The sequence below is a fragment of the Xyrauchen texanus genome, chromosome 8 (genome assembly GCF_025860055.1).
Source record: "Xyrauchen texanus isolate HMW12.3.18 chromosome 8, RBS_HiC_50CHRs, whole genome shotgun sequence".
Classification (NCBI taxonomy): Eukaryota; Metazoa; Chordata; class Actinopteri; order Cypriniformes; family Catostomidae; genus Xyrauchen; species Xyrauchen texanus.
The window spans coordinates 1,895,163-1,917,399 of NC_068283.1; the positions used below are offsets into that span (position 1 = coordinate 1,895,163).

At 35.8% G+C, this 22,237-nt stretch overlaps 1 protein-coding gene across 1 annotated transcript in view; it reads left to right on the forward strand.

Annotated features, from left to right (window-relative positions):
• The window catches only part of LOC127647465 (serine/threonine-protein kinase/endoribonuclease IRE1-like), a 97,398-nt gene that overhangs the window by 13,324 nt on the left and 61,837 nt on the right, over positions 1–22,237 (forward strand). The gene's annotated exons all lie outside the window — the stretch shown is intronic.

Genomic DNA, 22,237 nt, shown 5'->3' on the forward strand with positions numbered 1-22,237 from the left:
TAGGCGGTCTCTGGTTTTTGTAAAAAGTATATTTAGTATGAAAGTGATTAGTATGCGTAAGTGTAAGCATCACACATAACTCAATGATGAATGTAATTCTGCTTCATTCTGTGATCGGAATCCACATCAGATCGAAGTCCGATGTTATTTCAAACACTTGTTAAGTGCGTTTTGAGCTGAAGACATGAACGTCAGGAATGATCATTCAGATTAATTTAGCAGGTGTGATACATTACACGCTTCACACATTCACTTTGCAGCACATGCAGAATCAGGGCTCTACGCTAACTTTTTTCCCAAGGAGTACATGCGCTCCTAAATGAGAAATGTAGAAGCACACAAAGAAATTTAGGAGCTTATTAACAAACAATTTATTACATAAATAGTTATACTGCGTGTGTGAGTGTGAGTGTGAGTGTGTGCCTGTACTAAGGGACACACATCTGTGGAACAGCACATACCACCAAAAATCACACATTGACCCATGCCTACTAGAATCAAAGGATATCAGTTGTCCAGCTGGCATACTTAGAGGTCAGCCAGCGATCTCTCATTATGTCAGCAATTTGACCGATCCCACACATTGTCGTATGTGGGATTAATGTAAACTCCGTTTTTGTGGTGGAGTCTGATAAGCGGCCCAAATTTGACGAAAGGTTCTTCTTTCACAATGAAGTATGCGATGTTTATCTTTATTTTCAGCTGCTTCCTCTTCTCCTCCTCAGACTGCAGCACTTGCCTCCTCATGGCTGCTGACACAGAGCCTGATGGTTTCTCCTGTCTCATCCAGAGCACATATTTTTAATGATATGGACATTGATATGACTACAGAGACAATAACGTAGTATATCAATTTTTGTGTGGACAATGTACTCACTAAAAAGAATGTTATTATATATCCAAATAACAAACTTATATAACTAAAGTACTTATATAACTAAAGAAATCAAGAGTTGCATTAACAGGAAAAATGCTGCGTTTAAAAACCATGATCTTGCTGGGTTGAAAACAATACAAAAAGAGCTTAATCATAAGCTAAAAGAAGCAAGGGGGCGACAGAAAGATCTTATTGAGCGTCAGTTTTCCACTTGAAATTCGATAAATACTAGTGACAATTTACGGAAAGCTAATGAGCTTCATGATTTTTTTCTGAGGTTTCAAAATCACGATTTCTCTGATAAATGCAGATCTGTTATGGACTCTCTGAAGGATGATATGGGCAGTAGATTACATATAGATAGTTCTAAGGTGCAATTAATGTTTCATCAGTTATGTACAAAGAAATCTAAGGGACCTGATGGGATTTCTTCTCAACTTTTGAAAACCTGTGCTGCAGAACTTACTCCAGTGTTGTGTACACTTTTTCAACGCTCATTGGATTCACATACAGTCCCTGCGCTCTGGAAAAAAGCAGTGATTATTCCAATTCCAAAAAAGCCACACCCGTCCGAGAATAATGATTTTAGACCTGTAGCATTGACATCAATAATAATGAAATGCTTTGAGAAGTACATTGTGTCCTTATTGAAAAATGAAGTTATGTCAAAACTAGACCCATGGCAGTTTGCGTACAGACAGGGCAGAAGCACGGATGATGCAGTAGGAAGTATCACTCATCTAGTATCCAAACATTTGGAGGATTCAAAAGCATACGCGCGCCTACTTTTTATAGATTTTAGTTCAGCTTTTAATACCTTGCAACCGTATTTATTACTGGAAAAACTAAAATTGATGGGTGTAAATCCTTTTATTAGATGGTATTTCTCTTTTTTAACAAATAGAACCCAACAGGTTAAGGTTAATGGGAAGATCTCCGATTCTCATGTAATCAGTACAGGAGCCCCGCAAGGGTGTGTGAGCTCCCCAGTTCTCTTCACACTGTATACAAACAGTTGTGTGAGGAATAATATTAATAACTATATTGTGAAATTTAGTGATGATACTGCGATTCTTAGCTTGTTATATAAAGATCAGGACATTTTGTCTTACTGCTCTGAGATTAATCAGTTTATAGAGTGGTGTGATGCTAACCACCTGATTGTAAATGTGAAGAAAACGGAGGAGATGATATTTGATCCTAAGTCAATCGGAAAATAATAGCGCTATATATATTCATGTTATGTTACTTGTTCCTATCAAACAAGTGTCCTCAGAAAAATATCTGGGTGTTTATATTGACTGTTCTCTTACATGGCAGGTTCATATAGATACTTTGTGCACTCGGTTACAACAAAGACTGTATTCCTTGAAGGCTCAGACTTTATGGGGTCAGTAGTAGGATTATGATGTTGTTTTATCAGGCTGTATTAGAGAACACAATCAATTATGGATTACATCTTTGGTACGGTAATTTAACAGTACATCTGAAATCTAGGCTTAGTCGACTTATTAAAACTGCCATGAAGGTCATGGGCAGAATAGAACCTCTTTATCTTCAGACCCTCTATGAAAAATCTACATTGAGGGAGGCAAATAAGATTATGCACGATACAACACATGTCCTGTACTCTGAGTTTGTAATGCTGCCATCGGGGAGAAGACTAAGAATGCCTAGCTGTAGACTAAACCGGTTTAAGAATTCATTTATCCCTTCAGCAGTTAAGTTATTAAATAATACCAAGCAGAAATAATTAGTATAAGCATGGTATTTGTGTAATGTTTTTAACTTTTTAAATTTTTAGTAGAGTAGAGTGAGGCCAACTACTTGATTGTAAATCTTTTTTTTTATTATGTTTGTTTTATTTGTCTGGTGTTGCAGTGGTTGTATTCGTGAGCCCAAAACAAATTTCCCAGTGGGACAATAAAGTATACCTACCTACCTACCACTGGATATGCCGCCGTGAGATGTTATGTTTCGCTACACTATCTCTTTTCAGATTAGCAATGGGCATTCTGGCTCTCTTCATAATTGGTGTTAAAACAATTCTAATAAAATTATTAAATGAAATGATATTCTACCTTAAAGGTGGGGTATGTGATTTTCTTTTTTGACCATTTTTTCAAAATAACTTAAAATCCTATTCCTAACCAACTTACTGGCTGTAAATTAGAATCACTGAAATGAAAATTAAGCAATTTAATCATCTGTGGAACGGGCAGGACTCGAAAAACTCCAGCCAATCGTTTTCAAGACCATCTAGAATCATTGGACAGAAAATGTGTCAATCAAACGGTCGTACCATGCCCCCTCCCCCACCACCCTGGCTGCGTGTCCCGTTCGTGCGCATACTCAAAGCTCGTGACCCAGTAACAGGAAGCGATTGTATTTATGTATGGAGAATAGAGCTTTTATAGTGCTAGTGGGGTTGTTCCACATTTCTATGAATCCTGTTTTGAATAGAAGACCGCTGTACAGACGCTGGCGATGTTCTTTTTTTTTTTACAGTTATGAGAAAATCAGCTCTACACCTTTCAAGAGTGGTATGCGACCCCCTCCTCCTGCTGTGTCAACAATTTGCTCTGAAAAATTGTCTGACAGGTGAATGCACTGTTTGACTAGTGAGTCTAGAACACTGCTAGAACACTGCACATCTGAGTTTTCGCTCGTGCATGATTGCGCGTCCATGTTTTTCGAATGGGTGGAGTCAGGGCCAGCGTTGGAGGAGAGAAGGTAGGACCTTAGAGTTGTGTATTTTCAAAATCTGCCGGCCGTTTTGCAAATCACATACCCCACCTTTAACCACCATTTATTTAAAAATGCATTGATTTGTTATGAAAAATAATGCTATTAAACATTTGCATTTAAAGTATAACTTATTGTATATAAACAAAGTGCATATAAATCTAACCATTCAAAACGAATACAGTCTGAACAGCATAATAGACAGGGCCACCGCTGGACAAATTGATGCCCTACGCGTGATATGAGCGTGAAGCGATCGTCTGTGTTCCGCAACTGTTTTGGGGTCCTTGAATAACGTATAGCGAACGAGTAAGGGCAGCCGGTGGACTTTCTGGTGCCATCCTAGGGTAAGACGGTGCCCCCCCTAGGGAGTTGATGCCCTACGCAAACTGCGTAGTAGGCCTATGTATGTAGGTAGTGGCGGTACTGTTAACAGAATAATACACCATATCAAAGAAAAATAAATAATTTGCAAAACTGCAGCATCCCACAAATTGAAATAAATGTAAAAAAGACGGATGTTATTTCACGTGTGCATTTAAAGTATAACTTTTCAATGTACATAACAAAGTGCATATAAATGTTACAATTCAAATACAATCTGAACAACATAAGTTGGCTCCACCCTCCCTCACGCATTTTTGGTTCATTGGTTGACACTGCGTGTCTGATTGACAGGAACAACAGGTGACAGTCAGAACTAATGTGTGCGCTTGAGCATTGAGGCCTATATTATTTAATTAATTATTTTGTTATTTTTAAATCTTTTGATTATTCATATCTTAATTTAAAAAAAAAATACTTTTATAAATAGATTCTGATATGCGAGCCGGCTCCCAACGTTCACCTACAAGAGACGACTCGTTCGCAAATGACCATCACTATTTCAGATGCGTGTTTCCTGACACGAATGACGAGATGCCCACCTGTTTCTGCCCTCTACAATATTTCCAGAACATGGCTTTGTTTTCTTCTCTAGCCATGCGAATGTTTTGAGCCAATTTGCATTGAATCTATATGTTCTCCCTCCACGGGCAACAGTGGATGTTGAAGTGACAGCTGGGATCACGGTAGCTTCGCTAACGTTGTTCTCAGCATCCCTAATGTTAGCCACCATGACAACGTTAGCCACCTCAGGTAAACCTTGTGAAGAGACTTCATTAGTTGAACCGTGCAAATCCCTCTTTCTCTTCGTCTCTTTTTCGCTTAAAATAAAATTGAATGTGCTTCATGTTTAGCGATGTCTGCACGTTAACTTATAGACTATACCGATACTTTTCCAGTGATGTTCACCTTTCTCTCTCTGACTGGACTGTGTCATCACAGAAAACTCTACTGTGGTTGGCATGCTTGTGGAATGTGGGTCTTGTAATTTGTAAAAAATTATCTTAAAAAAAATTGTTTTTTTTTTTTAAATGAAATGGGGGTGTAACGTTTGTAATCTTTAATCGCACACTGTGCTCGTAAATAATTTTGCTCTATTTTTAGGGGCAAATGCGAGTGAAATACTCACACTGTAGAGCCATGAGAATATATATTTATTTTATGAAATCACACCCATTTGCGGTTTAATAATCGCACTAGGACATCTCACAATTTAAATTTGATTAGTTGTCCATTTCTGTGTAAAAGGAGTAATGGCACGTGATCATAAGTGTGTGAGCATTTGTAAGCAGCCGTGTGTCAGTCAGACAGTGTAGAGGTCGACCGATTAATCGGCCGTTTTTTTTGTTTTTTGCATTTTTTAACATAATCGGCATCGGCCAATATCCACGCATATCAAGCCGATTATTAGGCAGGCGCATCTGTGGGCAGCCTAGTGTTGTTGTGGAACACGTGTTCGACGCACACTGCCCCTAGAGTCATTTTCCAGCAGAGTGAGCAGACCTCATCCAGTGCCTAAGGAAGGAGCTAAGTTCCTTGGAGAAAACAGTAAGGATTAAATTTGTATAACTTCTTTAGATTTAATTAAAAACTTTTGATATGTTACTGCCAACTTCAAAGAAAAAATGCGACGTTCGGCTACTTTGGATATTGATAGCGTAGTTGATATTATGTCACAATAAGTAAGCAAGATTTTTGCAATTACAGACAGTGAATCTGAGACTTTTATTTGTTCTGTTTGTTTGTTTGGTAAGCTCGGACGTTAACGGTTCTGCTGTCGGTACTGGAGAAATTAAGAAAATACATTTGTTATTGCTATAAAGAGAAAGTTATTTTATCTCGCCAGCCATTTCTATGTATAATAATATGAAACCATTTGTCTGTGATGCAATTTAGCTATTCAGAGAGAGAGAGAGAGAGAGAGAGAGAGAGAGAGAGAGAGCTCACGCAGCGCCACAGCGAGCACAACACGAGCCCTGCTTAATGAGTGACAGAACTAAACATTCAAACGTAGCCTGTTTACACTTTAGATCTGTGATTAGTCTGATTTTATTTTAGATTTCGCCTTCCAAAGATTATAAAAAGAATATTTATACATAAGCCGCATTCTGTCTAGCACAACTTCCTTCCCTTCACAGCGGTGCACTGACATTTCTCCCTAAAACTCAAAGTTAACGTCAGAATCAGCACGATCGGTGATTGTTGTAAAATGCAGTCTAGCTACTGTTGCTAAATTGCGAGATGCGTTTAATAATAAAAAGAGCGTAAGAGATAACTTTCCCAAGGCGGCGCGCGCTCCGAAACAGACCTCAACGAAACTAGCAAAGTATAGGCTACTTTGTGTTTCACGATCAACTATACACAAAAATATGTCAAAACGACCGGCTTGGAGATTCACTTAAACACAGTTTATGTCTTAAATGGACGTAGTTATGGAAATAGTTGGGAGAAAATATGCTGCATGTAGATCTGAACTCGGTCTTAAAGGGGAAGCTGTCTAATAAACATGCTGACGATTGAGCCATTACTGCGAATCAAACAACAAAAGGCAAAGAGAAAATCACTTACAGCTCCTGAATGAATAACTTCTGCATTAATAAGCATTAATCTATCTATGATAAACTATGCAGTGTTATTTTACAATTGATTACTTTATTAGATTTCTTTTTAGACCACACCTGAACAGTAATGTTAGTAGACCTTCCTGAAATTAAATCACTGTGCCTATATAACATTTATCTTTGTGTATATATATATATATATATATATATATATATATATATATATATATATATATATATATATATATACAAAAAGAACCGTTAAGAATACAGTTGAAGTACCGGATCGATAAGCAGTATCGGTAAGATAGTAATACCATTAAAACCTTAACGATAACCACCCCTAGTTATGCCTGTGCTTCTCTTGGATGCTCTGAATATTGGATTACGTGTCTGGATTGCCCCTTAATTAAAGCTGCATTTGGATCTCAACCTTCGTGTCTCGGAGCAGTTCGTAACACCTGCTTTGTTTATTTAATATATTTGTTATACATTATTTATACAATATGTTTTTACATTATACATTTTTAATTTAAGTGTACAAGTGCAGATTGGTCAAGTGTTCAATAAATGTATTTGTTGAGAAATTTTGTCTATCTTAATTCATTATTTGTGTTACATTTTATCTTTCAAATAAAAGGTTCAAATAAGAGGTTAAAAACAAGAACATATCGGCCAAATATCGGCCAAAATAAATCAGCAGCATTAATCGGCCATCGGCCGACCCGGATTTCAAAAGATCGGCATCGGCCTGAAAAAAAAACAATATCGGTCGACCTCTAAGACCGTGGGGACCGAATTGAGTTTGTCCTCAGTGACCGATATTGCAGAAACACAGGTGTCATGACATCTTTTTTTATATCGACTTGGTACCGAATTACCGGTACTTTTGACATCACAACATGGAACTATTACTGTGAGGATGATGTATAATTACTGACTGCTTGTTCACATGACAGTGTAAATGAAGATACAAATTCAGAACAGGGTTTCGTTGTAATATGATGAATGAATTAGAAACCGAGTGACATTTATGTGGCACAAATACAGTAAGGATCACTAGAGTGACCACATCAAACTGGAACAGAAATGTTGTCTGGAGCTGTGCACCACAGATTAAAAAGACCCTTCTGATACAGGCTGAGTTTGGTTTGCTGAGTTGTTTTGGATCATAAACTTGAAAGTTAAAATGTATGCAAACTGCTCTCTGACCACTAAAATCATATTTTCAGTCTACGGAGTGTGGAATGAGCGTGGTGAGGGTGTTGCGGCTGTGCTTCCAGCAGATGTTGTGCATGTTTTCTATTCTCTCCTGAAACCGAGAGCATGAGGCTGTGTTTGGACGGGTGATCTGGTCCATGAGAGGTTGTGAGAGAGCTGACAGGTGTGCAGTGTTTGCACTGGATGAACGAGAGATTAAAACAGTCAAACGTGCAAAAACAAAATGGTTTTCACTCCCACACAAGATCAAGGAGAATGTGAGGTATTTTTAAAAGTCTCTTTGTTTAATTAACACACGCCTAATCTGGAGTCAGACTCGTTTCTCTAGGAGAGCCAGGTTGGGTATTTCTGAGAAATGTGCTGTCATTTAATGGAGCTGAACTGTCTGTCTGGAGGTCAGGTTTACAGCACAGGCCCAGTCTAGTGATTATTTTGAATCACTCTTCCTGCGTTTCCATCCTTGCAACGATACTGTTTGATTCCATAAATCCTGGGTGTCGTTTGAAGCATTATTTGATTGATATAATACACTTTTCAAAAGGCAGAAATGGAAAGAAATGATTGCAGCACTTGACTGCTGTGAGTATTTCTAATGGGTGCACTATAGTTTTGTTGTCTCACCGCAGGGCAGACATGGTGTGACAATAATAAAGCTTTGGGGTAGAGATGGGATATTTTTCAGATCTTACCTGTAGGAGAGTTGTCTGAACACATAATGACTTGTCTGTCTCGGGTGTCCTGTGGAATTAGGCAGGGTTATATCACCAGACATGAAACTTGGCAATAGATCTTTTAGTGGTATATTTATTTTTTGACTGGATTGAAAATGAGGCTGAGAGTTGAGAGGGATAGACTTGGGCTATGTTCACATTAAACCTAATAAATCTGACAACGCTGTTTTCAAAACTTTTCCAATAGTTGTTCGTCCACACTGAAACATCTGAAAACGTTTAAATCTCCTTTCTGCACATGCAGAAAAAAAACATAAGAAATGTAAGACATTTCCATCCAAGGGTTTTTTGCTAAATAAGTTTAACGCAAAAAAAAACGGCTGATGGAAACGTGTAGACATCATCAACTTTTTCTATTTAACTGTTACCATAAACTGGCATTTAGGGATGTCCCGATCCGATACCTAGATCGGTATCGGCTTCGATATTGACGGTTTTAGACGGATCGGGTATCGGTCTGACGAGCCCGACCCAAATCCGATACTCGGTGTTAGTCATGTTCGTTACGGTCAAGCTTAAATGACATAAAAGAACCGTTAAAACACCATTCAAGCGGTTCATATGACTCGTGCATTTTATTCAAAGCCACTTGAAGACACGCGTTTAATAAGTAAACATATAAATGCACGCGCAGCTTCAGCCCGTTAGTGAATGGGGCTTCAGTTTACACACACACAGTCGCGGCTATTTATAGCCTTCACACGTGCACAATATTTGAACGCTACAAACGAACATCTCAGATGTAGATGCTCAGCAGTTCGGTTCACTTATAATATGGACTTAGAACGGCACTGGAGATGCATTTAACCAGAATATAAATAAGAAGCAAATTAAATTAAACTGTGAATAAAAAGGGTGAGGGTTTAAAAGTTAAAGCTGTCATGGAGAGACTCACAGCAGAGATATGAACTCTGCAGGGTTTATTGAGCAGAGGATTGAAAAAGTGATGTAAACATTGTGAGTAAATCCAGTTAAGCAGAGTGGCAAACAGCAGGTAAGTAATATCCAGACAGTGTATAGACACGATGAAAGAGATAACTTACAACAATTTTATGATACTTGCAGGCAATAATGAAGACACATGTTTGACATAGTATTTCTGAGACTCCAGAACTTTCTACTATCGATGAGAACAGGCACAGAGAGAGAGAGAGAGAGAGAGAGAGTGAGTGTGTGCGCGTGCGCGCGGGGTATTTATGCAGTCATTGATTAGCCACTAATGATATGCAGGTGCGTGTAATCAGAACTCAGGGAGTGCCAGTATCCAGTATGCTAGTTAATAATAAAGTGTTTCTTAATAAGCTATACATTTATATTGAAATAATGTGTAGTTAAAGGTTTGTGTTTCTTTACATATTAAAGAGTACACCCAATTATTTCCACACAATAATGTAAAGATATTATAAACTCATTATGCAATAAAACAACACTGGTATCGGATCGGGATCGGTATCGGCCAATACTGAGATTTCCGTTATCGGAATCGGATCGGAAGTGGAAAAAGTGGTATCGGGACATCCCTACTGGCATTAATGCAAAAATGTAGTGTTAAAGAATTTACATCACATCCTGACAACAAACAGCATAGGGGAGAGGTACTCTTGGACTGATGAGGAGAATCGAGTTTTTCTCAATTTCTTTAAAATATGCATGACCTTTATTCTTGATGGAAGTTCTCCAGACTTTTTATGGACCACATTTTCCTTGCGGGTAAAGAATGTTTTATCAAAACGGCCATAAGAAGAAATAAACAAAACAAAAAACCTTTTAATTTAATGTAAAAAGAAAAGAAAATTATAAAACGTGTATCTGCACTGTATAGTAAGCATGTAAGCCCGATATTTATGGTTCTCAGAGTGTCTGAAGCAATGTCGGCCAATGAGAAGACAATCTTTTTTTTTTATTTATTGTATTGCAATAACTGTTGTTTTCTGTAGTGATCAACCGATGTGTTTTTTGTTTGTTTTTTTTTTTTTGTCTTTTTTTTTTCAAACAAATCCAGAAAAAGTGTACAGATTCTAAAGAACAACACATACATACAACGGTCACAGAGTATAACTTATATTACATTCATGAGTATTCAGATTTCGATCAAATTCTGCCGTACAAAGTTATGTTAAGGGTTACCCATCTGACATAGTCCATGGGTTAAAGAGTTCCTTTTTCCAGCCTTCTACATCATATATACATGGCATGGGGTTTTTTTTTTTTTTTAAAACCTTAGGTAACCGGTGTAATCTTTTCAAAAAGGGTACATGTCCTTTGTTATTTTTGAGGGAGAAATACCCAATTACATTGTTTTAAAGTTACACAAGATTAAACCCCATTATTGCATTTATCGCTCTAATCAGATCCTGCCAATGGGTATGAATAATGTTACAGTCCCAAAAGATGTGAAAATGGTCATCCATTACATTTCCACATTTTCTCAGGCATTCGCCAGCCTTTTGTTTCCCAGTTTGCAGATATTTTACTTTGGGGGTTATGAAATACCTTATTATATTTTTCCAAGCTAATTCCCTCCATGAATCTGAATTTATTGTAGTCATCTGTGTTTTACTCCTAGTTAGCCATTCTTCTTCTGTTATACTTATTTTGGCTTCCTTTTCCCATTTTTGTTTAACATATTTTGAGTGTGTGTTTGTGTGTTTTTTTTTTTTTTTGACATTAAACAGGAATAAATTCTTGATCCAAGTTTCTTTTTATATGTATCTACAAATATCTGTACTATTGAGGATCCAGTATCTTCCACATATTGTATAATCTTATTGAAGTAATGTGTAACATGAAGATATCTGAAAAGTCTTGTTTATCTAAATTGTATTTCTGGGAAAGTTGTTGGAAGCTCTCTAGTCCACTCTCAGTAGCGATCAAGCAGAAAGATGTTATTTCTTGTGAACTCCATTGTTTAAATCTCAGATCCAGCTTTGCTGGTTTAAATTGTAAGTTATGCTCAACACATCTTAGTATTCTTCCTTGTCTTTCAATTTTAGAATTTCTTAATTCCTTATACCAAATTTCCAAGGAAATCTTTGTCCAACAGTTAAATTTATGTAATTGTGTTTGCTGAAAGTTTCTATCTCCCAACAACACTTGAAAGGGTAATTAATGTCGTGACTGTTCAGATTCTTTCCACTTTGAGCAGTATTTGTCAATACAACAGCAAACCAATTGTCTTAGCTGTGCTGCTTTTGTAATAATCGTCTAATGATGGCCGACCTCTCCCACCCGAATCTTTAGGGAGTTGTACAGTTTTAAATCGCACTCTAGGTTGCCCATTTTTCCAAATGAAGCAAGATATTTGTTTTTTCAATTCATCAAATTGCCTTTTTGGTATATCCACTGTAAAGCTTGAAAAAGGAATCGTGACAAAATATTCGTCTTTATTATTTCTATTCGATTATATAGATCTAAAGGTAGTAGAAACCATCTATTCAGGTCCGTTTTTATGATTTCTGTAATATGGCAATAATTAATTATAGAGATGGTTAATAGGTTAGCAGGGATATGAACCCCAAGATATTTAATGGAAGATGTATTCCATTTAAATGTGTATTCATTACGTATTTTCTTTCTCCATATATTATCATATATCTGTCTTTGTTTGATCTGTATCTATGAAATCTGGAAGAATGTGTTCTAATCGTTTATTCATTATGGATGCATAAAGTCTGTAGTCAATATTTAGAACTGAAATAGGTCTATACGAATTACATTCCATCTGATCTTTTCCTTTTTGGAATTACAGATATTACCACCTCCCTTTAGGATCTAGGGGATCCTTACCTTCCTGTAAGGTGTAGTTAAAACATCCGTGAATCATTGACATCAGTGGCTTTATACCACTCCTCAGAAAAACCATCTGTTCCTGGTTCTTTATTTGTTTTAAGTTCTGATATAGCCTTATATATTTCCTCTGTAGTTATATTTTGAGTTCATATTTTGTTTTGTGTTGATCCGATTGCTGGTAAATCCAACGTGTGCAAGAATCTTTGTATGCTTGCAGAGTTGATATCATTTTTCGAATGTATAATTCTTTATAGTATCTTTCAAAAACCTTTCAAAATATGCCCCTCTCTGCCTGCTGTTTCCTTATTGTCCAAGCCATGAGCTTATTTGCTTTTTGACCATTTTTATTAGGGATGCACCGAAATGAAAATTCTGGACCGAAACCGAAAATCCAGGATGCACTTGGCCGAAAACCGAAACCGAAATTTTTACCCATTTAAAAAAATAAAAATAAATGTGTGTATAATTGTATTAATTTTATACTTTTTCATTAATTTCATGAATTTAATGAATCTGAATTGAAAAACTACAAACCAATAAAATAAATCACACTTTTATTGAAAGTAGCACCAAAATTGGACAAAAAATATATTAAAACTATATTAAATATTATTCTTCTTTCAGTTCTGTAAAAATCTAATTTTACAGATTTTATTAACAATTATCCAAATAATGTAAAGTTTTAGAAAGCTATTATATGCAAAACAAGAGTCAAGTAATAAACTTAGCTAACATCTTTCAAAAAGTTTAAATATGCAACAGTAATTTTAATTAAAACAACAGGCAGAACACAGAATGGCAGAGGGCCTCTATTCCACTGATCTATATATAACTATAATATATAATTATATATATATATATATATATATAGATCCGTGCTCTATTCTGTTTATGTAAACGTATGTACACTTTAAGTGAACATTATTGTGCAAAACAGCAGTAATTGAACTAAATCCAACCTCAACTGTAAACGACTGATGTATCCTCAAGTGAAGAACAAGTGTAATGTAATTGCTATACACATCATATTGGACCGCTTTCTATTTAAGTACAAGTGACCAGTTTCTCTTCAAGAACAAAAGTTGCTAAATTTTCTGACAGTCTCTCCTGTCAGAAAGCTCATCAAGAACATGAGATGCTGCACTGAACAGTCTCTCACTCTCTGTGCTGGTGCTTGGGCAGATAAATACCTGTGCACAATCCGCGCAAGCAAAGGAAAGCGGTCTTAGTTTATCGCCCGTAGTCAAGGGGATTGCCGCTTCTGGCGTAGTTCAATTAAATACGTCTCAAGTTGTTGTGTAGCTGCGCTAGTTGTGGCACTGCTATGGATCGGGCGCTTTCCTGTAGAATCTCTTGCTGTACTCTGTGTATATATATATCTTGAAAGTTCTGCTGAACAAACACTGCAGATCGCAAATGTGATGTCCTTATCAGAAACTTTGAAGAATTTGCACACCGCTGACATGATCGGCCTTTGTTCGGTAGCGCCGTGATAAGGGCTAGGTCGATCCAGAGTGAAATCTGAGCACTGAGGGGCGGGGCGAGGAGGTATATATTTTCGGCTCATATTTTCATTTTTTCTTCTTTCGGCTGAAAACCTAAAGTGCCATTTTCGGCCCAAAAATTTCGGCCGCCGAAATTTCGGTGCATCCCTAATTTTTATAGATCCTCTGCTTTATAAATGTAAGTTTTAATTGTAATTCCTCATCATAAATCTTATTATTTTCTGATTTGACCTCTTATCTTTTTCAGAATAGTTGGATCATTTCCCTTACCATGTTTAGTCTCTAATTCTTTAAGTAGTGTGTTCAAATCTTTTAAATGTTTCTGTTTTTCTTTTTTTTCTGTGATGCTCACACTATAAGTTTACCTATCATAACATCAAATAGGGTACAAGCTTATCTGTTAAATAATCAGAGATCTTTCTGAACATATTCTTTGCATGCCAAATCATTTAAATAGTTAGCATTGAGTCGCCGGAATGTCTTTTTAGGTTAACTGTCCATGAGCACTATCAGGTAAACTCCTGAGTGGTCTGAGAAGTCCTTTACTCAGTCTAGAATTGATTCTTTTTTATGTTTGGTTCAGAAAGACGGAGACATGAGCAGTTTTTCTGAAGGATATACTGTTGATCTCTCCACACATCTATTAAACCTAATTCTTTCATCATTTTTCTTATTTGTCTAGCTTCCTGACTAATTTTCTTGATGGGCGAATCAAGTATAGGTTGAAGTTGTACATTTTAATCTCCCCACAGATCAGTGTCCCAGATGCCTCCTCAGTTATGGTATTAAATATTTTTTTGAGAAATGATTTGTCTTCTCCAGGCGGTCTAGATAAATTGACTAATGTACAGTAACTTCATTTTGGTCAATAGTCCCTTTTACAATGATATATCACCCATCTTTATCAGTAATTTCAGAAAGCAACTGAAAATTAACTTTTTTTTTTTTTATTAATGTTGTTACTCCCCATTTACAGCCATTATTGTATAAGAAAAATGCTCTAAATCCCATTTTCCCTAACTTTCCATGTTCTCATGTGAAAGATGAGTCTCTTGCTTGAAGATTATCTGTTGATTTTCTCTTCATTTTAGCAATAAGTTTACATCTTTTAATTGGACTTAGTAATGATGCGTTCAGACCAGAGGTGTCGAGAGAGTCAAATCGACCGGAAGTCATTAATTTTCTATGGCAGCCAGCGTCTCTCGGCGGCTCAGCATGTAATCTAAGCCAATATTGTTTTAAAAATTGAGGTGACCAAAACATCAAATTCAAAAACATGGACCACATAGAAAAGTGAACTGACCTCCAAACTTGAAGTTTTGAGTAACTTCCAAATGTGCGGGGTAGGCCTTCCTTCTCTAAAGGTCCCCTCTCTGTTGTGCAGATTGCATAAAAGCTGTTATCTATTCAGCACCCATAATGACTGGTCCTATATTCTTGTGTTTTCAGCTAGGTTTACAAGTTAAACAAGTATTTTCTTATTTTATCCTCTATAATAACAGCATTGATTTTATATAAATTATAGTCCTCTCACACCAACTTAACAATTGGTAGTAACTCAACTCTGAACATGTGTCCTCTGTTCATCCTTTTCAACATGAGGCAGATCAAATAAAGTGCATGTGCCCTTTCGTCATAAATATTTGAATTAAATGAACGCATCCACCATCAAAATTATATCCACAAATGTAAAGATCTCACCAGTATTTCTGAATTTTATGGTAGGGTTTATCAACTTCATCTATTCATTCAGGCGGAGCTTGTGTTGTCTCTTTGAAACCCACATAGTTTCTCCCGAATCTTCGCTCGACTTTTCTTTGATGTTGCGTCCACCTTTTCCCAAGACCTCTGTTTCGCTTTTTCAGGAGGGCCCATTCCAGTTGCCTCTTCGTTACTTATCGGTCCCTTTTTTTTTTTTTTTTTTTTTTTTTTTTTTTTAAGTCTTTTGACGCTTCCATCGTCGTATTATACGTAACCGGCCTTTTCCAGAAAGACTTTCAGTTTTGCCGGCGGTAGCGTCTGGAACTTGATTCCTTTCTCTTTTAGTATTTTCCTGATCGGTGCGAATGCCCTTCTTTTCTGTTGGATCTCAGGTGGATAATTTTGGTCAAAGAAAATCCTTTTTCCGTTGCGGTGCACTCTCTTCCTCCATGCAGAGCAGAGAACCAAGTCCTTCGTCTTATTTTCCAGGAAAAATACCACCACTGATCTGGGGTATTCATCAGCGGGTGGCTTGGATTCAAACACTCTGTGACTCCGTTGAATTTTGAGGTCCAAGTCTCCAAGTGACAACTCTGTTTTGAAGCTCTTGGACAGTATTCCCTTCGCATCCTTCCAGAATTCTGAAACTCCAGATATTATTTCTGCGTGAACGTTATTTCTGCGTGAACGAGATAGGCTGATACAATGTCGATGTATCATACAATTTAATATAGTGAATAACATAAAATAGCAAAAATATAATGTTTATTTACCACTATATTTACTAAATTTCACACTAAAATTTACCTTTTTGTAAAAAAAAAAAAATTATGTTTATATATATATATATTTGTATTTTAACCTGTTGATGTGCAATCGCTCGCACTTGGGAGTGACGTCACTCTGTTTACAATTAATATATAATTTACGATCTATATATGTAATTAATGTTAATAAATGATACATCTTTTCAAAGTTCTAAGGGTTCAACATTGATATCCGATCTCTGTTTCACGATAGCAATGCTCCAGAAACAGTAATTTAGTTATTTGTGCCAGGAGTACAAATGAAAACATGCAATATCAAAACGGGACTGCATATCTTTATGAATCCAGTTCAACACACTTGGGTCAATCGTCCATAACAAGCGTTCATTGAAAAACATCCAATAGCACTTTTTGTCCATAAAAGTGATCAATCTGAGAAATATTGATATATTCTCCATTGTTTACATGAGAAAAAATTACCCTTCGTCATTGTTCTTCAACAAACTGCAATCTGAGCAGCATTCAATTTTTTTATTGTTTTTTTTAGATTATAAAAACATGTTCAGCACAAAATTAAATGAAACTGTCTCCTGACAGTTTAAACGGCCTGGATCACCTGCTTGGATTGTCACAGACTGACTGTCATGATTTGTGAATAAGAGGAACTTTTGATCCTGATCCTAAAGTTTGATTCTGGCTGATAGAATATGCACTTCAGAGGATTATATTCCTCCTGAAGTTCATATTCTATCAACCAGACTGAGACTTTGATGGGGAAAAAATGCTCTATTTTCATGAGGTTTGTTAATTATATCTGTTTAAACGAGACATCTGCATATTTGCAGACAGTATATAATAGAAGTTTTATTGATATTTGTCTTTTATCATTGGATTAGTTACAGGGAACTGTTGAGGAGAGATTGTTAGAATACACGCTTCAGAGGAATATTTATTAGCGCTCCATAGGAAGCTGGATCTGCTCAAGTTTTGTGAGGTTTGTTTATTACATCTGTTTAAACGAGATATGTGCATATTTGAAGACCGTATATGATATTGGTTTCATTGATAGTTGCCTTTTTATCATTCGATAAGACAGTTAAATGTTACAGGGAACTGTTAAGGAGAGATCCTGTGAGCATTTAAAGCTGTCGTGTGTCAGTTACACTGCGTTCTAGTACTTGATAGAGTCGGTGCTCGGTACTACCGGTATTGCAGAAACAATGGTTTCGTTACTTTTTTTTTATTTTATTTTTTTATCGACTTGGTACTGAAGTACCGGTACTTTTGACAACACTAATTGTAACAGACTACCTAATAACAACCTATAATTGGGTTGTAGGTATAACAACCTACACTGGAAAAACAAGACTCAATGCAGCATCCAAAGATGTATAACATATATGTATGGAGGACTAAACATGCAAAAATAATAAATGAATAAATGTAATACAAAAATAAAGGAATAAATGTCTTGATAAAACAAATATATTTAGTTTTTAATAAAATTTATTCCTGAATTTATTATTGTATGGCTTTATTCCTTTATTATTTTCTATATTTATTTTTAACTTTATTTTTATTCTTTTTAGCTTTTAATTATTTATTCATTTATTTTGCATATTTTTTTATTTATGTGTTAATTTCTTTTTATATTTATTTATTCCCACATATATTTATTTCCATATTTATATATTCCCATATATATTTATTTATTTATACATGTATTTATTTTTACTTTTCTGTGTGCAACATGGAAATGAGGGAGGCGGTCCTTGCGGAGCTCCAGTGCATCATTGGATGAGAGCTCAATAGTACTTATCAGAAGCAGATGGACGTCCCACCTTAGTACCCCCTGACTCGCACAGATTTTGAATATGCAGGGGAACGTTTTGCAGAGAGTTTAACAATCCAGGATGTGCTTCTACATTCATACCGGCATACAGCTCTCCTAAACCATCAATAAGCACCTCTACTTTAAATGAAACAGTCATTTGATGCGTGGTTATCCACTTCATTCGCATGTCGCGCAACTCTCTAGATATATGTTTAGAGTCAGCTATAGATTTCTTTATTTTTTTATTGCAAACGTATACATACATAAACGATCAGGGAAATTAAGCATGGTTGTATCTTTTACAATGAACAATCATAACAACAGAAAACATTATTATGGATTTGCAGATATCAAAATATGAAGTTATATACACAGAAAAAAAAAGAAAAGGACAAGGTTAAATCATATCATTTATGAAACTTGCTCATTTTGTGGTTTTGTTGAAGAAACAGCTCCCCATTTATTTTGTAATTGTAGTATAACCAATACATCTTGGATTGACTTAAGCTCTTATGTTTTTAGCCCCACAGATAGCTTTAGTTTACACGCGATATGGCTATGACCTAACGTCACATCAAAACAAGTCAAGAGTAATCGAGCACATGCTTCAATCTACAATAAGCCAATGGTAAGCAGGACCCGCCCACATAATTATCATACAAGAGACAGAAATGTAAGAATAAATACAAAAATAAATAAATGTGGGAATATTTAAATATAGAAATAAATACATGTGGGAATAAATAAATGTAAAAATAAATGAATGCATAAATAAATAAATAATAAAAAAACAAAAACAAATGAAAGATTTCTTTTTTTTTTTTAAAGAATAAAAATAAAAAGAGAATATAATATATAAAGGGAAAAAAAGTCATACAAAAATAAATTCAGGAATAACTTTCATTAAAAACGAATTATATTTGTTTTATCAAGACATTTATCCTTTATTTATTTTCTTATTATTACATTTATTTATTTATGTATTTATTTATTATTTTTGCATGTTTAGTCCTCCATATATATGAACATGTCTATGTCTGAGGATCTCTTCATGTCATCTACACACTCAGGTGAGGCACTATCTAAGAAAACATCTCGACTCTATGAAGTATCAGCATGTTTTTTTTGACAAATGTAATACCATAAAGGTGTCATGAATTGGATATTTATTTTATTTTATAATGTTCCTTGAGGTCCACTTATAATGTACGTGTGATTTTTTTTTCATTAAACATAGTCATAATTTAGGATTAATTGGTCATTTTCTATCCACTTTTTGTGCCTCTGATTCAAATGCCCCGTTTTATGGGGCGTGTCTTTGAAGACTTCCGTGTAAATGCCCACTGCTGTGATTGGGTAACATCTTTGAATGTGGATAAGTGTAAATACCCCTGCCATTACACGTGTGTGGGGTTGTTTTGAAAAGTTAGGATGGTTAAAAAAATGACTGACAACCGGAGGAATTCATCCATACATGTTTGAGCCAGAGTCTGATCCCGAATTAACCCCTCCACAAACACCACGGATACTGCAGTCTGTGACAGCTTGTTAAGTAATCACTGTAATTTACTTGTCTATTTGTGTAATAGTTATTTCTTTTATTGTTGTTTAAACCAAGACACTACACAACGGTGTGTATCTTTTTAAGTAGTTGGGACATTTTCCAATGGAGAAACATTTCCGTGTTTTACAAATGCTGAGTAACGCATGACAGTATCAAATAAAGTGTAAATACATGGTGCTGTCACATTTATAACTGTGAAAGGATACACTTACGCGCAAAATGTAAACTTATATAGGATACATTCATTTTATAATTGTATACATATAATCATCTTTCATCATATGTTCAGTGTTGTGACAAACGCATACGTTGTTCATTGCAATGAGTCACAAAGGAAAGAGATTGCCTAAATATATTGAATTTATAAATATGTTGAGAAAACAGTCTCTAGAGTACTCCGAGTGGTGCTAAAACCAAAACTCATCTAGTGAGGGTCAGTTCTGTGGATAAAAATGTCTTGTTGATGAGAGAGGTCAACAGAGAATGGCCAGACTGGGTCAAACTGACAAAGTCTACGGTAACTCAGATAACCACTCTGTACAATTATGGTGAGAAGACTTTAATCTCTGAATGCTGTTCTGAGATGTGGGTTGGTGCTGTTTTGGCAGCATAAGGGGGACCTACACAATATTAGGCAGGTGGTTTTAATGTTGTGGCTGATGGGTGTGTATCGTCACCCAGCCCTAATAAAGGCTATAAAAAGCTTGATTGGGTATATGCTTAAAAATAGAGCATAGTTATGGCACCAAGTTTCCATAATTTCAAAATAAGAGTCCGGAAATGGGCTTTTGGGCTCTTTCATTGTCCCACATTAGGGTTCAAATAAAAATATTTTTGATTATTATTTGGATTTTAGTTGCAAAAGAGACTGCATCTTGGATTTTATTAATTTTAATTAATTCTGTCTTTGCTCTTCTTCGTAAGAGAAGTTTTTAAAACATCCTTTTCCACCACCTGATTATCGTTATCTGCAAAATCCACTATTGGTCGATCTGTATTTCATAATATAAATGGATTCTAAGTACAGCCCTCTTATGAACCTGACAGATATTCAGCAAATAAATAGGCTAAAAAGCTGTCATATTGTGCAAAACTATCATAGTCCTCACAAAAACAGATTGAACATTACTCACAGTAGACAATTTGAGGTCGGACAGCAATTAAAATAAATATTGTTAAAGTTGGTGACATTTTTACACAAGCACTGCTCTGATGTCTGTAGAGGAAGTGCTTAAAATAACATGGCATTGGTTTACAGACAACTTCTTTGAGAGGGTGTTAACATACTAATGGTTACATTTCGACTCCCAGCATGCTAAAGCACCATGATATATTTGTTAGTCAACTAGTTTAACTTGTTGACCCTTCCCTTTTGGAGAGAAGGGGAAACGACAGTTGCATATCTGACAATATTCTGCAATAACACCCCACCCTTCCACCGAGTATATATGCTAAATAAAATAAAGGCACATCATTTCTTTAAGTTGTGTGTTCAGCTCAGTGTTGCTGTGGTGATTGATGGACCAAAAGGCTCTTCTCCACCCTGTTGCTCTTGTGTTCCTTCTCCTTTCATCTAAACCAGCAGGACTAGTTCCCACTCCTAACAGACGGTCTCATACCTCGCTGTGTGGAACTGATGTGGGGTACACTTTTATATGGAAAGAAACACAAGCCACTAACTACACTTTATTTCAGTAAAAATTTGAGAAAACAAAAAGTGATTTTATAAAAATGCATTAAAATTGGTAGACTATTAATACAATCTTTGTTAGCTTATCTACTAGATAATGCTGCAACAAAAATAAGTGATTTTTTTAAACTTTTATCAGACCTTTTGTTTACTTTAATACTCATTCATTAATTTGATTGGAACCCAGTAAACTTAAATCTTGTTGTAATTTCTATTATAATTATTATTATTAAATTAGTTTTTTTAATTATAAAACAGTGATGTATTTCAGTCGTAGTTTCTTAAATTTAAAACCCTCTGGCTTTTATTTTGACGGAACTCATTCAAAATCTGGTGATGTGCTCCCCCGGTTCCGATCTCGGTGTATGTTCTAAGCCCGTATATTTATTAATGCAGCTTTTTGTGATTCACTAAGCTTGTATGTCTTCAAGAGACTTTCAGTGAAATCCACGAGTCATATAGACAACTGTAATGGCGCTTTTATATTCTTTTATGTTCTTTTATTTCATTTTTGGAGCTTGACCGTAACGATCATGACTGACGCACCGTATCGAATTTGGAACGTACTCATTGGACCGATACCCGATCCATTAAAAACGTAATGGAACTAATATCCAGTTATACAGACTCAAGTCACAGTGAGCTAAAGCAGTCTTTCAGGTGCTCTTTTGGCCTGTAGCTGCACTAATGACTGCACTTATTGTGCGTCTTCTGTATTCTCCTTGAGTTATTAATGGCCAGTGATAATATCTAGAACACTATGGGTGATACAGTACACTAATGATGACAAGTGACACATTTGGTAATTGTAGAAATCAAATAACTTTGAATTGCTTAAATATAATTTTAAAATTATGCACACTATTTA